At 42.5% G+C, this 16,450-nt stretch overlaps 1 protein-coding gene across 1 annotated transcript in view; it reads left to right on the top strand.

The window, feature by feature from the left end:
* LOC138846894 (glutamate receptor ionotropic, NMDA 2A-like) overlaps positions 1 to 16,450 on the top strand; it is a 171,441-nt gene that overhangs the window by 117,755 nt on the left and 37,236 nt on the right. The window contains exons 15-17 of the mRNA XM_070063914.1: positions 367 to 499; positions 11,702 to 11,833; positions 15,827 to 15,953. The gene's annotated coding sequence lies outside the window, so the exon portion shown is untranslated. The remainder of the gene's footprint in view (positions 1 to 366; positions 500 to 11,701; positions 11,834 to 15,826; positions 15,954 to 16,450) is intronic.

Raw genomic sequence — 16,450 nt, 5'->3', positions numbered from 1 at the left:
TGTTTCCTTTCTGTTCCTTTGTTCTATATGTCATTTTTTTGCCTGTAGCAAGCTGTTTTGATTGTAACTGTCCTGTGCTGTGTCTTGCAGTCTGTTATTGCGATGCTTCAAGTTTTGTCAGTGTTGTATAAGGTTGCCTTCTCTATTCAGATGTTCTGCGTTTTCATATGAATTTTAGCATTGTTTTCTCTCCATCTGGGCAAAATGCTATTTGACCTTTGCTGGGGATCCCATTGTGTCTGTAATTTGCTTATGGTAGAATGGATATTTGCATTTTGTTGATTTTACTAATGAGTCAACGTAGAAGATCTTTCCATTTTTGAGTGTCATCTTCCATTTCTTAAGGTTTTGTAACTTTATTTGTAGACATTTTCATGGATATGAAACTGGACACCGAGTTGACGCTGAAGTTCAGCTGCTGGGTAATCTTCCATTTCTGGAGCTTGCTCAGCTTCCTTGTAAAACCCAGCTGTGCCTTCACCCTGGACAGGAGCATCTGGTTAGTACATGTGGCTGCGTCCTGTTGATGGCAACCCTTGGGCCCAAGGAGGAGGGAAGGGAAGGGAAGGGGAGGGGAGGCGAGGCGAAGCAAGGCTAGGCGAGGCGAGGCGAGCCAACCCTATGCCCTGGGGTTGGGCTGCCAGGCTGACAGCAAAGTGGACTTCCAGACTTTGTGAAGGAAGGTCAAGTGGTGGGAGCCCTATATACATGAGGAGGCAGAAATGTGGGGACAGAGCATTCATAGAATAGAGGAACCACAGAGAGAGAGTTGAATAAGATATTGGGGAATGAATTCCCTGGGGCATTGCCAAGAATTAAGGCCCAAAGAACATTTTAAGAAGGGAATACTGGTTGTCCAGGCTGTGGGAGGGGAAACTGGGAGGAAAACTGCCATGTGTTGACTCAGAGAACAAAACATGAGTCTGGTTTGGAGAGACGTGGTAATAGTTGTTTGGGTTTTAGATTTTCAGGCTAAGGACAATGGGATTGCAAGTACTTCATGCAGTGGGAGTGGAGGGTTAGATGCCATGGAAGAACCTGGGGCGTGCAAGATTTTGGGAGCTGAAAGCAGTGTGTGTCTGTATGTCACCATCCTATGATAGAAAAGCAAAATGGAAGGATTGTGAGGAGGAAAGCAGGCGACTTTGAGGAGAGTTGTAATAGGGAGGAGCTGTCATAGGTCTGCTTGTAAGAACTAGTAGAATATCAGAGTGTGAGATCTGGGACAGGCCCTGGGGAGAAAGGAAGAGTGAGGGAAGGGATATCAGGAGGCAGGCAGAGGGAACATTCAGGAGGGACTGGGGAATGGGAGCTGAGTTAATCAGGAAATTTGACCAAAGTGTGCAGACTACCAAGAGATGGAGAAGAAGTTATTTGAAAGAAAATGGGTTCATAGGGGGCTTGGGAACAGGGAGAACCTGACTTAGCCTATGAATGAAGTTTGTGGCTTGTGGAAGTCAGAATATGGGCAGAGGAGTTTCTCTTGGTAAATATATTTTTCTTGGCTTTCAAAGGAGTGTCTGCTATGTGCCCACATTTGTTCTAGTTATTTAAGGTACTGCAGAGAGCATCATGAGGGTCCATGAAAAAGTCTGTGGAAAGAGGGATTTGTAAGGTTGTTTCATTGTGTGTGTGTGTGTGTGTGTGTGTGTGTGTGTACAGAGAGAGAGATAGAGAATTATTCTTATCCATTCAACTGATGATGTTTGAATTCCTGGGCAATTTCTTGTTTCCCTGCCGTGAAGAATACTGCAATAAATACTGTGGTGAACGTATCTCTCTGATACAATATGTTCATGTGTTTTGGGTTGTATCAGTAGAGAATTGTTCCATCATATGACAAGTCTGTTTTTATTTTCTTAAAAAATCTCTATATCGTTTTCCACAGTAGTTGCACTAATTTAAATTTTTACCACCAGTGTGTAAGTGTTCCCCTTTTCCCACATCCTCCTCCTCATTGTGACTCTCTGTCCTTTCAGTTTTAGCCAGTATATACGTGTGAGCTGATATCTCATTGTGGTTTGCACTTGCATTTACCTGGTAGCTTGTGATGTTGAACATTTTTTCCTATATTTGTTGGGCATCTGTATAACTGTCTGTTGAGTTCCTTTGGCCATTTCATAACCTGATTGGTGGTGTTTTTGCTTTTTTTTTAAGTTGCAAATATATTCTTTTCTTTCTTTCTATTTTTTTAACTTTTATTTATTAAATATAAATTTCAAAAGTACAGTTTATGGATTACAATGGCTTTCCCCCCCATAACTTCACTCCCACTCGCACCTCTCCCATCTCCAGCTCCCTCTCCCATTCCATTCACATCAAGATTCTTTTTCAATTATCTTTATATACAGAAGATCAATTCATTATATATTGAGTAAATATTTCATCAGTTTGCACCTGCACAGAAACACAAAGTGTACAATACTGTTTCAGTACTAGTTATAGCATTACTTCACATAGGACAACACCTTAAGGACAGATCCCACATGAGGAGTAAGGACAAAGTGACTCCTGTTGTTGACTTAACAATTTGACACTCTTGTTTATGGCATCAATAATCTGCCTAGGCTCTAGTCATGAGTTGCCGAGGCTATGGAAGCCTTTTGAGTTTGCCGACTTCGATCTTATTCCGACAGGGTCATAGTCAAAGTGGAAGTTCTCTCCCCCCTTCAGAGAAAGGTACCTCCTTCTTTGATGGCCCCGTTCCTTCCACTGGGATCTCACTTGCAGAGGTCTTCCATTTAGGTCTTCTTTTTATTTCGGCCAGAGTGTCTTGACTTTCCATGCCTAAAATACTCTCATGGGGTCTTCAGCCAGATCTGACTGCCTGAAGGGCTGATTCTGACACCATAGTGCTATTTAGGACATCTGCCATTTTATGAGTCTGCTGTGTATCCCGCTTCCCATGTTGGATCGTTCTGTCCCATTTTTATTCTGTCAGTATTAGCAGACACTAATCTTGTTTGTGTGATCCCTTTGACTCTTAGACCTATCAGTGTGATCAGTTGTGAACTGACATTGATCACTTGGACTAGTGAGATGGCATTGGTACATGCAATCTTGATGGGATTGAATTGGAATCCTCTGGCAGGTTTCTAACTCCACCATTTGGGGCAAGTTCAAATGAGCATGTTTCAAATTGTACATCTCTTCCCTCTCTTATTCCCACTCTTATATTTAACAGGGATCACTTTTCAGTTAAAATTTAAACACCTAAGAATAATTGTGTGTTAATTACAGAGTTCAACCCAATAGTACTAGAACAAAAAGTACTAAACGGGATAAAGCATTAAATTGTACATCGACAGTGATGACAAGTGCTGATCAAGTCACTGTTTCTCATAGTGTCCATTTCACTTCAACAGGTTTCCCCTTTGGTGCTCAGTTAGTTGTCACTGATCAGGGAGAACATATGATATTTGTCCCTTTGGCACTGGATTAATTCACTCAGCATGGTGTTTTCCAGATTCCTCCATTTTGTTGCAAATGACCTGATTTCATTGTTTTTGACTGCTGTACAGTATTCTGTAGAGTGCATTTCCCATAATTTCTTTATCCAGTCTACTGTTGATGGGCATTTGGGTGATTCCAGGTCTTAGCTATTGTGAATTGAGCTGCAATAAACATTAATGTGCAGACAGCTTTTTTGTTTGCCAATTTCATATCCTTTGGGTAAATTCCAAGGAGTGGGATGGCTGGGTTGTATGGTAGGGTTATGTTCAGGTTTCTGTTGAATCTCCAGACTGACTTCCATAGTGGCTTAACCAGTTTGCATTCCCACCAACAGTGGGTTAGTGTCCCTTTGTCCCTGCATCCTCACCAGCATCTGTTGTTGGTAGATTTCTGAATGTGAGCCATTCTAACTGGGGTTAGGTGAAACTGCTTGTGATTTTGAACATTTTTTCATGTGTCTGTTGGCCATTTGGATTTCCTCTTTTGAAAAATGTCTGTTGAGGTCCTTGGCCCATCTCTTAAGTGGGTTGTTTGTTTTGATGTTGTGGAGTTTCTTGATCTCTTTGTAGATTCTGGTTATTAACCCTTTATCTGTTGCATAGTTTGCAAATATTTTCCCATTCTGTCCGTTGCCTCTTCACTTTCCTGACTGTTTCTTTTGCTGTACAGAAACTTCTCAACTTGATGCAATCCCAAATGGTAATTTTGGCTTTGACTGCCTATGCTTCCGGGGTCTTTTCCAAGAAGTCTTTGCTGGTACCTATATCTTGCAGGTTTCTCCAATGTTCTCTAAGAATTTGATGGTGTTGGGTCGTAGATTTAAGTCTTTAATCCATCTTGAGTGGATTTTTGTGTAAGGTGAAAGGTAGGGGTCTTGCTTCATGCTTCTGCATGTGGAAATCCAGTTTTCCCAGCACCATCTATTGAATAGACTGTCCTTACTCCATGGATTGGTTTTGGATCCTTGATCAAATATAAGTTGGCTGTAGATGTTTGGGTTGATTTCTGGTGTTTCTATTCTGTTCTGTTGGTCTATCCATCTGTTTCTGTCCTTGTACCATGCTGTTTTGATAACAACTGCCCTGTAGTATGTCCTGAAATCTGGTATTGTGTTGCTTCCGACTTTGTTTTTGTTGTACAAGATGCCTTTAGCTATTCAAGGTCTCCTGTGTCTCCATATGAATTTCAGCATCATTTTTTTCCAAATCTGAGAAGAATGTCATTGGTATTTTGATTGGTATCGCATTGAATCTATAAATTGCTTTTGGGAGAATGGACATTTTGATGATATTGATGCCTCCCATCCATGATCATGGAAGATTTTTCCATTTTTTGGTATCCTCTTCTATTTCTTTCTTTAAGGTTTTATAATTTTCATCGTAGAGATCCTTAACGTCCTTGGTTAAGTTTATTCCAAGGTATTTGATTGTTTTTGTAGCTATTGTGAACAGGATTGATCTTAGCAGTTCTTTCTCAGCTGTGGCATTGCCTGTGTATACAAAGGCTGTTGATTTTTGTGCATTGATTTTATATCCCGCTACTTTGCCAAACTCTTCTATGAGTCCCAATAGTCTCTTAGTAGAGTTCTTTGGATCCCCTAAATAAAGAATCATATCATCTGCAAAGAGGGATAGTTTGACTTCTTCCTTCCCCATTCGTATCCCTTTAATTTCTTTTTCTTGCCCAATAGCTCTGGCTAAAACTTCCAGGGCTATATTGAATAGCAGTGGTGAGAGTGGGCATCCCTGTCTGGTACCAGATCTCAGTGGAAATGCTTCCAACTTTTCCCCATTCAATAGGATGCTGGCTGTGGGTTTTTGATAAATTGCTTTGATTGTATTGAGGAATGTTCCTTCCAAACCCAGTTTGCTTAGAGTTTTCATCATGAAGGGGTGTTGTATTTTATCAAATGCTTTCTCTGCATCAATTGAGATAATCATATGGTTTTTCTTCTGCAGTCTGTTAATGTGGTGTATCACATTGATTGTTTTGCGGATATTGAACCATCCCTGCATACCAGGGATAAATCCCACTTGGTTTGGGTGGATGATCTTTCTGATGTGTTGTTGCATTCTATTGGCGAGAATTTTATTGAGGATTTTTGCATCTGTGTTCATCAGGGATATTGGTCTATAATTTTCTTTCAATGCTGCATCATTTTCCGGCTTAGGAATTCAGGTGATGCTGGTTTCATAGAAAGAATTTGGGAGGATTCCTTTTTTTTTGATTGTTCTGAATAGTTTGAGGAGAGTGGAGTTAGTTCCTCTTTAAACGTCTGATAGTATTCAGCAGTGAATCCATCTGGTCCTGGGCTTTTCTTGTTGGGAGTTCCTTTATTATTGTTCCAATTTCTGTCTCAGTTATTGGTCTTTTTAGGTTTTGTATGTCTTCCTGGTTCAATTTAGGTAGCTTGCATGTTTCCAAGAATCTGTGCATTTCTGATAGACTTCCCTGTTTCCTGGCATACAAGTCCTTGTAGTAATTTCTGATGATTCTTTTTATTTCTGTGGTGTCTCTTGTTACATTTCCTTTTTCATCTCTGATTTTTATTGATTTGGGTCTTTTCTTTTTTAGTTAGTTGGGCCAATGGGGTGTCAATTTTGTTTATTTTTTCAAAAAACCAGCTCCTTGTTTGGCTGATTTTTTGTAATGTTGTTTTGGATTCAAACGTATTGATTTTTTCTCTGATTTTATTTTATTTCTCTTCTCCTACTAGATTTGGGTCTGGTTGCTGCAGCTTTTCTAGGTCCTTGAGATACATTGAAAGCTTATTTATTGGGTGCCTTTCCAATTTCTTGATGTAGGCAACTATTGCTATAAACTTTCCTCCTAACACTGCTTTTGCTGTGTCCCATAAGTTTTGATATGTTGTGTTGTTATCTTCATTTACTTCCAGAAAGTTTTTGATTTCTCTTTTGATTTCTTCTATGACCCAGTGTTCATTCAGGAGCATGTTGATCAATCTCCATGTGTTTGCATATGCTCTAGGGATTCCTGAGTTGCTAATTTCCAACTTCATTCCCCTGTGGTCTGAGAAGCTGCATGGTATGATTCTAGTTCTTTTGAATTTGCTGAGACTTGCTTTATGGCCTAGTATGTGGTCAATCCTAGAGAAGGTTCCATTTACTGCTGAGAAGAATGTAAATTATTTAAATGTAGAATGAAAAGCTCTGTAGATATCTGTTAGATCTATTTGGGCTATAGTGTCATTTAAATCTGCTGTTTACTTGTTGATCTTCTGTCTGGTTGATCTATTTCTGAGAAAGAGTATTGAAGTCACCCAGTACTACTGTATTGGAATCTAACTCTCCCTTTAAGTCCCTTAACATATCTTTTAAATAAACCAGTGCCCTGTATTTAGGTGCATATACATTGATAATCATTATATCTTCCTGTTGAATTGATCCCTTAATCATTATATAGTGGCCCTCTTTGTCTCTCTTCACAGTTTTTGTGTTAAAGTTTATGTTGTCTGATATCAAGATGGCTACGCCCACTCTTTTGGCATCTCTGTTAGCATGGTATATCTTTTTCCAGCCTTTCACTTCGTCTGCATGCATCTTTGTTGGAAAGATGTGTTTCTTGCAAGTAGCAAATAGATATCTGTGTCTTTTAACTCTAGAGTTGAGGCCATTAACGTTCAATGTGACTATTGATAAGTAGTAACTTTGCCCTGCCATTTTCCCAAAGATATTTTCTAATATATGCTTTGAACTTCCTCTGATCTTTTGCTGTGAGGTTTCCTTCCTTTACCTTCTTTCATATTGATGACCGTGTTTCTGTGTTTCTGTGTGTAACACATCTTTAAGCATCGTTTGCAGGGCTGGATGAGTGGTGACAAATTCTTTCAAATTCTGTTTGCTCTGAAAGGTCTTTACTTCACCTTGATCCACAAATGAGAGCGTTGCAGGATATAATATTCTTGGCTGGCAGTTTTTCTCTCTTAGTATCTGGGCAATGTCTCACCATTCCCTCCTAGCCTGTAGGTGCTGTGAGTCTAATTGGAGATTAGATTTCTCTTTACTATCACACTTTCCTGTTCAACTAATTTCTGCATTTCATTTTGATTCCTCCTTAAGATTTCATTTTCATGAGAGAGATTTTCCATTTTATCTAGTAAGGATTTCTGTAGTTCAAGAATTTGTTTTTGAAAAATTCTAAATGCTTTTATCATAAATTTTTTTGAAATCCGTATCCTGCATTTCTTCTATCTCGTCATCTTCATAATCTTGGCTTGGGGGTCTTGTTCATTTGGGGGCATCATAATGTCTTCCTTGTTCTTGTTTCCTCGGTTTCTGTGTTTGTTGCTTGGCATTGTGGAGATATTCTTTGGATTCTTCTTCCCTCGCTATGGTATTTTTTCTTGTTATACTATGACTGTATTAAGTGGACTGTCTGCTTTTGAAGGAGCCTTAGAGGCTTGAGATGGGTGTGGCCAGAGTGCTCTGTTTGGTGCTTCAGGGTTAAGGGTCTGCCAAAGGTGACACACCCAGGTTAGGCATTGTACATTCTCTCTCTCTCTCTCTCTCTCTCTGTCTCTCTCGCTCTCTCGCTCTCTCTCTCTCTCTTTTTTTTTTTTTTGATTCAGAAGGGAAGAAATTCCGCACAGCTGAGCGGAATATTAGGCAGTCAGCTTCCGATCTCTGGCTCCTGTGGGTTTAACATTTGTCTGCTCTTTCCCAAGGATGACACCAAGAATCTGTGGTGCCCCCAGTGTGGGCTCAAATTCCCTTGCAGTCTCCCACCAGGTTGCCAAGGTTACTGAACTGTAGCGTCTCTGGTGAGTACTCACATGAACTCTGTGAGTTCTCTCACCCAATGTCTCTTTTTTCACAGTCTCAGTTCATTAGCTCCATGCATTCACTAGGTCCTAACCTCCTCTTATTTCACACACACCCCCCAGAGTCAGGTTTTTCTGCTTTGCTGATGGCAGGCACTGCTTTAAGTATGTCCAAAATTGCGCCTGCTCTTTGTCTTGCTTGCTTTTGAGAGGTGAGCGGAGAGAAAGACTTGTGTCCATACTGGTCCCCCCCTTTTTATTCCTCTCTCCTCTAGTTAGCCTGATGAACTTTCCCCCACGAGGCTTCAAGCCCTTAATGAGAAACCACTACAGATTTTTTGGTTTGTTTGGGGGATTTATTTGTATATTTGAAAGTCAGAGTTACAGACAGGGAGGGAGAGACAGAGATCTTTCATCCACTGGCTATAAGAAGCCAGGAGCCAGGGGCAGCACTTTGTCTCCCCACAAGGGTGACAGAGGCCCAAACAATTGACCCATCCTCAGGAGCCGTTCCCCAGGTCTCTAAAAGGGAGCTGGATCAGAAGTGGAGCAGCCAGGGCAGGAATTGGTCTGATCAATGGATGCCTGTGCCACTGGTGGCCCTACCCACTACACCACAGCACTGGTATCTGGCCTCACTGTTTGTGACCATACTCGTAAGAACAGTCTTCGGAGAAGTGCACGGCTGACCCATCTCAGTTGATATTTATAAATGATAAGAGATATGGATCTAATTCCATTCTTCTACATGAATACATCGAGCTTTGCCAGCACCGTTTGTTGAAGAGATTATACTTACACCAATGAATGATCTGAACCCTTTTGTCAAAAATCAGGTGGCCATATGTATTTAGATTAACTTAGGTTTTCTCTGTTTCTCTCCATTGGTCTATGTCTCAGTTTTCTTATTGCCAGTCACATGATGTTTTAATTAGTATAGTTTTTTAGTATGCTGTGAAGTCAGGTATTGTGATGTCTCCAGCTTGATTTTTATTTTCTCAAGATCACCTTAGCGGTTCTGGATCTTTTGTGGTTCTGTATGAATTTGAAGGGTTGTTTTTTTCTAATTCTGTACAGAATATCATTAGTATTCTGTAGATTTCTTTCCCGTGAGATAGATATTTTAATGATACAGATTCTTCCAATCCACAAGCAAGGAAACTCTTTCCATTTTTTGGGTGTCCTTGATGGTTCTTGGTCAGTGTTTGATAATTTTTATTGTAGAGCTCTTTCACTTATTTGATTAAATTTATTCTTAAGTATACTGATTTTTCTTCCCTCTTAACATTGCATTTGCTGTGTCCCATAGTTTTGTTATGTTGTGCTGTTATCTTCAATCATTTCCAGAAATATCTTGATTTCCATTTTGAGTTCTCCTACGACCCACCATTCATTCAGGAGCATGTTGCTCGGTCTCCATGTGTTTGCATATGTTCTGGAGTTTCTTGAGTTGTTATTTCCCATTTCCTTGCATTTTGGTCATAGAACATGCATGAAATGATTTCAGTTATTCAGTTTACTAGGCTTGCTTATGGCCTATCATATGTTGTGTTCTAGTGAATGTTCCAGGGATTGATGAGAAGAATGTGTATTCTGCAAGTGGGAGATGAAAAGTTCTGAGTTAGGACTTCCAACAAGGCAGCCTGTTCCCCGGGACACAGTGATGAGCGACTGAGTCATCTACAATTGTGACATAATGGAGGGCCTAGGAAACAGTTCAGGTGTTCTTTTAAGATACTGTTTTTTAGTTAAGAGATCCAAATTCCATGCATTTCATAAATGCAATTTAGGTACACAGTGATAGTACCGACCCTCCCTCCCTGTCTGTGGCACAACACATTGTGCACTTGGTTGTCTGACTCCGGGCAGCAGCCCCAGAACTGACCAGGCCAGGATGCTAGATGGGTATCTGCCGTTCAGTAGCCCTGATCACGGGCAGTTTGGCAGAGCTGTGCACCATGTGGGAGTGGCTGGGTGTCAGCCCAGAGGTCTAGAGAGCTCCACACTGCCCTGAGCTTCTGGTGGGCTGGATTGGGAGCAACGATGCCCTTGGAGTGCTCCTGATGATGGTGAGCACAGGAAAGGCATGTCAGGCTGGGGCTCAGGCTGCAGCCCGTGGTTCTTCAAGGTAGTGCGGCCTCTTCCACTGACACTGTGTATCCTTGGAGGAAGGGGCAGGTGTTAGTTGGATGGTGCTTGCATAGTAGGCCTCGGGGAGAAGTAGGTGATGTCTGTGGGAGTGGTGTCGAGGTTGAGGCCAGCTGGCAGTGGCATTGGCGGTAGTGTTACGGTAGGCTTGGAGAGTGCATGAGGGGTTTGCTGCGTTTAAGCTTACGGACATTGAGATGCCCAGGGCCTGCCTCAAAGGATGTGGGATCCGGGGCTTCCCAGCGGCATTCTCCCCCCAAATCCGCAGGTTCGGAGGCAGTGGGGGTGGGGGGTGGCTCAGCCATGAGGAAACCGAGAAGCAGATGCCTGCCACCCCTCCTGCCTCCCAGAGGACACAGATGTGAAATTAACCCAGAGTAGACTAGTGTTCCCTAGTAATTTGATGATACTGAGTTTTAGATTTTGTTCCTTGAAGTGTTTTTAGTAGCTTTTTTTTTTGACAGGCAGAGTGGTGGATAATGAGAGAGAGAGATAGAAAGGTCTTCCTTTTCCGTTGGTTCACCCTCCAATGTCCACTGTGGCTGGCGCATTGCGGCCAGTGCACTGCGCTCATCTGAAACCAGGAGCCAGGTGCTTCTCCTGGTCTCCCATGTGAGTGCAGGGCCCAAGGACCTGGGCCATCCTCCACTGCACTCCTGGGCCACAGCAGAGAGCTGGATTGGAAGAGGGGCAACCGGGACAGAATCTGGTGCACCAACCGGGACTAGAAACCGGTGTGCTGCACCGCAGGTGGAGGATTAGCCTATTGAGGCACAGTGCCAGCCATTTAGTTGCTTTTTTTATAGATGTAAGGTATGGGTCTTCTTTCAGAGTTCTGCATGACTGTGCAGTTTTCAGGACCATTTTTTGAAGAAACTGTCCCTTGCACCTGGGATTGATCTTCAGCTCCTTCTTCAAAGATAGATTAGTTGTTGATGTGTGGGTTATTTCAGGTGATTCTTTTCTGTTCCTTTGTTCTATATGTCAGTTTTTTGCCTGTAGCAAGCTGTTTTGATTGTAACTGTCCTGTGCTGTGTTTCGCAATTTGTTATTGTGATGCTTCGAGTTTTGTCAATGTTGTATAAGGTTGCTTTCTCTATTCAGATGTTCTGTGCTTTCATAAGAATTTTAGCATTGTTTTCTCTCCATCTGGGCAAAATGCTATTAGACCTTTGCTTGGGATCCCATTGTGTCTGTAAATTGCTTATGGTAGTGTGGATATTTGCATTATGTTGATTTTGCGAATGAGTCAGCATGGAAGATTTTTCCATTTTTGTGTGTCTTCTTCCATTTCTTTAATATTTTGTAACTTTTTTGCAGACATTTTCATGGATATGAAACTGGACACCAGTTGACGCTGCAGTTCAGCTGCTGGGTAATCTTCCATTTCTGGAACCTCCTTGGCTTCTTGGTAAAACCCAGCTGTGCCTTCACCCTGGACAGGAGCAACTGGTTAGTACATGTGGCTGCGCCCTGTTGATGGCAACCCTTGGGCCCAAAGGGGAATGGAGGGAAGGGAAGGGAACCCTGTTCCCTGCAGTTGGGCTGGCCAGGCTGAGAACAAGTTGGACTTCCAACCTTTGGGATGGAGGGCCAACTCGGGGAGCCCGATATACATGTGGAGACAGAATGTGGGGGCCTAGCATTCCTAGAATTGAGTGGGGGCCACAGAGACAGAAGTGAATAAGATGTTGGTGAATGAGTTCCCTGGTTCTTTGTAGTTTATTAAGGCCCATAGAACATGCTAAGCAGGGAAGACTGGGTCTCCAGGCAGTGGGAGGGAGACCTGGAAGGAAAACTTCATGTGTTGACTCAGAGTACAAAACATAAGATGTCTCGTTTTCGGAGACCTGGTAATAGTTTTTGGGTTTTAGAATTTCAAGCTAAGGATAATTGGATTGCAAGTACTTCATGCAGCGGCAGTAGAGAGTTAGATGCTATGGAAGAACCTGGGTCATGCAAGGTTTTGGGAGCTGAAAACAGGTTATTTCTATATGTCACTATCCTATGATAGGTAAAATGGAAGGATTGTGGATAGGAAGGCAGGTGACTTTGAGGAGAGTTGTAATAGGGAGGAGCTGGTAGGTCTACATGTAAGAACCAGTGGAACATCATAGTGTGATATCCGGGACAGGGCCTGGGGAGAAACCTTAGGAAAGGTGAGGGAAAGGATATCAGGAGGCGGGCAGAGGGAACTTCCAGGAGGGACTGGGGAATGGGTGCTGAGTTAATCAGGAAATTTGAGCAAAGTCTACAGAGTACCAAGAGATGGAGAGGATCTTATCTGAAATAAAATAAGGGTTGATAGGGGCTTGGGAACATGGAGACCCTGTCTTTGCCTGGGAATGAAGTGTGTGGCTTGTAGTCAGTTTGTAGAAGTCAGAATTATAGCAGAGGACTTTCTCTTGGTAAACGTGTTTTTCTTGGCTTTCAAAGGAGTGTCTGCTATGTGCCCACATTTGTTCTAATTACTTAAGGTAATGCAGAGAGTATCATGAGGGTTTTTGAAAAAGTTTGTGGAAAGAGGGATTTGTAAGGTGGTTTCACTGTGTGAGAGTGTGTGTGTGTGTGTGTGTGTATGTAGAGTATTATGCTTACGCATTTAACTGATGAAAATGTCTTGTTTTCACTGCCGTGAAGCATACTGCAATAAATATTGTGGTGTACGTATCTCTCTGATACAGTATGTCCATGTGCTTTGGGTTATAGCCAATTGATGGGTTGCTCCATCATATGGCAAGTCTATTTCTGGTTTCTTAAAAATCTCCATACCGTTTTCCACAGCAGCTGCACCAATTTACATTCCCACCACCAGTGTGTAAGTGTTCTTCTTGTCCCACATCTTCCTCATCATTGTGACTCTCTGATCTTTGGGTTTTAGCCAGTATGTACGTGTGAGCTGATATCCCATTGTGATTTGGATTTGCATTTCCCTCATAGGTTATGATGCTGAGCATTTCTTCCTGTATTTGTTGGCCATCTGTATATCTATGGGGAACTTTCTGTTGAGTTCCTTTGGCCATTTCATATCTGGATTGGTTGTGTTTTTTCTTGCTGCTATTTTTTTCTAAGTTGCAGATGTATTCTTGATATTAATCCTTTGTCAGATAGGTAGCTGACAGATATCTTTTGCTCATTCTGTTGTATGTCTCTTCTATCTGTGATGACTTCCTTTGCTGTGCAAAGCTTTTAATTTCATTTAATCCCATTTGTTTAGTTTTGATTTTGCTGCTGGGCTTTGAGGGTCTTTTCCAAGGGTCATCGCCTATTCCAGTGTCTTGGAGCTTTTCTTTGTATTACCTTCAAAAAGCTTCGTAGTCTCAGGTTATAGATTTAGGTCTCTGATCTGTTTTGAGTTGATTTTCCTATTTTATGGGAATTATGAATCTAATTTCAATGTTCTACACAAATACATCCATTTTTGCCAACGGCATTTGTTGAAGAGTTTTTCCTTACTCCGATGGATAGGTCTGAATCCTAAAAATCTGGTGTTGTACATATTTGGATTAATATTGGAGCTCGCCTTCTTTTCTTCCACTGGTCTGTGTGTCACTTTTTATGCAAGTGCTTTGATATTTTGTTTAGGGTAGATTTGTAGAATACTTTGAATCAGGTGTTGTGAGGCATCTAGGCTAATTTTGTTTTGTCTTTTTTCTCAGGAACACCTTATCTATTATGGATCTTGTGTGATTTTTATGAATTTTCGGTTTGTTATATGTAATTCTATAAAGAATGTCATTGGTGTTTGGATACAAATTTAATTGAATATTTAGGTAGCTTTAGGTGGGGTAGAGATTTTTATTATACTGATTCTTCAAATCCACCAAAAGGGATATCTTTCCATTTTTTGTGTCCTTGGTGAGTTCTTTCATCAGTATGGTGATTTTCATGATAGAGCTCTTTGGCTTCTTTGCTTACATTAATCTTTTTTTTTTGGCAGGCAGAGTGGACAGTAAGAGAGAGAGAGAGACAGAGAGAAAGGTCTTCCTTTTGCCGTTGGTTCACCCTCCAATGGCTGCTGCGGCCAGAGCACTGTGGCCGGTGCACATTGCTGATCCGATGGCAGGAGCCAGGTGCTTCTCCTGGTCTCCCATAGGGTGCAGGGCCCAAGCACTTGGGCCATCTTCCACTGCACTCCCTGGCCACAGCAGAGAGCTGGCCTGGAAGAGGGGCAACCGGGACTAGAACCCAGTGTGCCAGCACTGCAAGGCAGAGGATTAGCCTAGTGAGCTGTGGCGCTAGTGACATTTAGTCTTAAACATTTTATTTCTGTCATTATTATCTTTGGGATTTTTTTGATTGCTGTGTCAGTGAGTTCCTCATTAATGTATAAACACTGCTGCTTACACAGTATGCTTATTTGTAACCTGTGACTTCACTTAATTGTTTCACCAGTTAGCAGCGTTTTTGGTGGATTGTTTTAGTTTTTTCTGGTACCATATCTTGTCACCTGAAAGCATTTAGAATTTCAATTTGTCTTTTATAATCTAGGTGCTGTTTATTTCTTTCTTTATTCTCCTTTCAGTTGTGAAAATTTATAGTACTGCATTCTGTCAGAGTGGTAAAAAGGGACATCCTTGTGTTACATGTTTGACAAAAATGTTTTCACTTTTTGCCCATCCAGCATACCATTGGCTTTGAATTGTAATACATAGCCTTTACGATTTTGATGCCTAATCCTTTTTTTTTTGACAGAGTGGACAGTGAGAGAGATAGAGACAGAGACAGAGATAAAGGTCTTCCTTTTGCCGTTGGTTCACCCTCCAATGGCCGCCGCGGCTGGCGCCCTGTGGCAGGCACACCGTGCTGATCCGATGGCAGGAGCCAGGTACTTATCCTGGTCTCACATGGGGTGCAGGGCCCAAGCACTGTGCCATCCTCCACTGCACTCCCTGGCCACAGCAGAGAGCTGGCCTGGAAGAGGGGCAGCCGGGACAGAATCCGGCGCCCCGACCAGGACTAGTACCCAGTGTGCTGGCGCCTCAAGGCAGAGGATTAGCCTAGTGAGCTGTGGCGCCAGCCCGCCTATTCCTTTTATACCTACTTTGTGGAGGTTTTTTTTTTTAATAATGAATGGGATTGAATCTTTTCAGGTTGTTTCTCTGTATCTAATGAGATGATAATGTGCTTTTTTTAAAAAAAATATTTATTGCATTTTTTGCGAGAATTACAGAGAGAAAAACATAGTGAGAACAGGTGAGCGAGAGAGAGAGAAGATGAGAGTGAGAGAGAGAAAGAGGTGTTATAGGCTGCAGCAGTATGGTAGGCTTGAAGAGTGCAGGAGATATTTACTGCATTTAACTTATGGGACAGAGATGCCCAGGGCATCTACCCAGTGACATTCTCCCCCCAAATCTGCAGGCTTGGAGGCCGTGGGGGTGGGCAGCAGATCTATTGGGAGGAAGCCAAGAAGTGGATGTCTGCCTCCCCTGCTCCCTCACACAGGGCACGGATGTGAAACTAACCCAGAGTGGACGGTGAAGCGCAACTGCCGGGTGTTCTTCCAGTTCCAGAGACTGCATGGTGTCCTGCTCAATGCCAGCTGGACCTTCTTCCTGGAGAAGAGCAACTGGTGAGCAGATGTGGCCCCCTCAGTTGTGTCCATGTCCTGGGTGCCCAAGGGGAAGGGAAGGGACAGCGCGTTCCCTGGGATTGGGGGCCCAGGCAAATAGTGATGTGGACTTCCGCCCTGTGGCAGGGAGGGTCATGTGGGTAGTCCCACAGACATGGGGAGAAATGTAGGGGCCTGGTGGGCTTCAGTAGAGTATGAGAGCATGGAAACAGGGTGGGTATTATGTTGGAGAATGAGTTCCCCGGGGCTCTGCAGAGCATTAGGGGCCAAAGAACATGTTAATAGGGGAATACTTGGGTATCCAGGAAATGGGAGGGAGACCTGGAGGACAGTGTGTGCTGTTGAGTCAGAGTACAAAACCCAGGAAGTCTGGTTTGGAGAGACGTGTTAATAAAAGTTTGGGTTTTAGATTTCGGGGCTAAGAATGATGGGATTGGAAGTAAATTGTGTGGTGGGAGTGGAGGGTTAGATGTCATGGAAGAACCTATGGCATGCAA

The sequence above is a fragment of the Oryctolagus cuniculus genome, chromosome 19 (genome assembly GCF_964237555.1).
Source record: "Oryctolagus cuniculus chromosome 19, mOryCun1.1, whole genome shotgun sequence".
Lineage (NCBI taxonomy): Eukaryota > Metazoa > Chordata > Mammalia > Lagomorpha > Leporidae > Oryctolagus > Oryctolagus cuniculus.
This window is presented reverse-complemented; position numbering and strand designations above follow the sequence as displayed.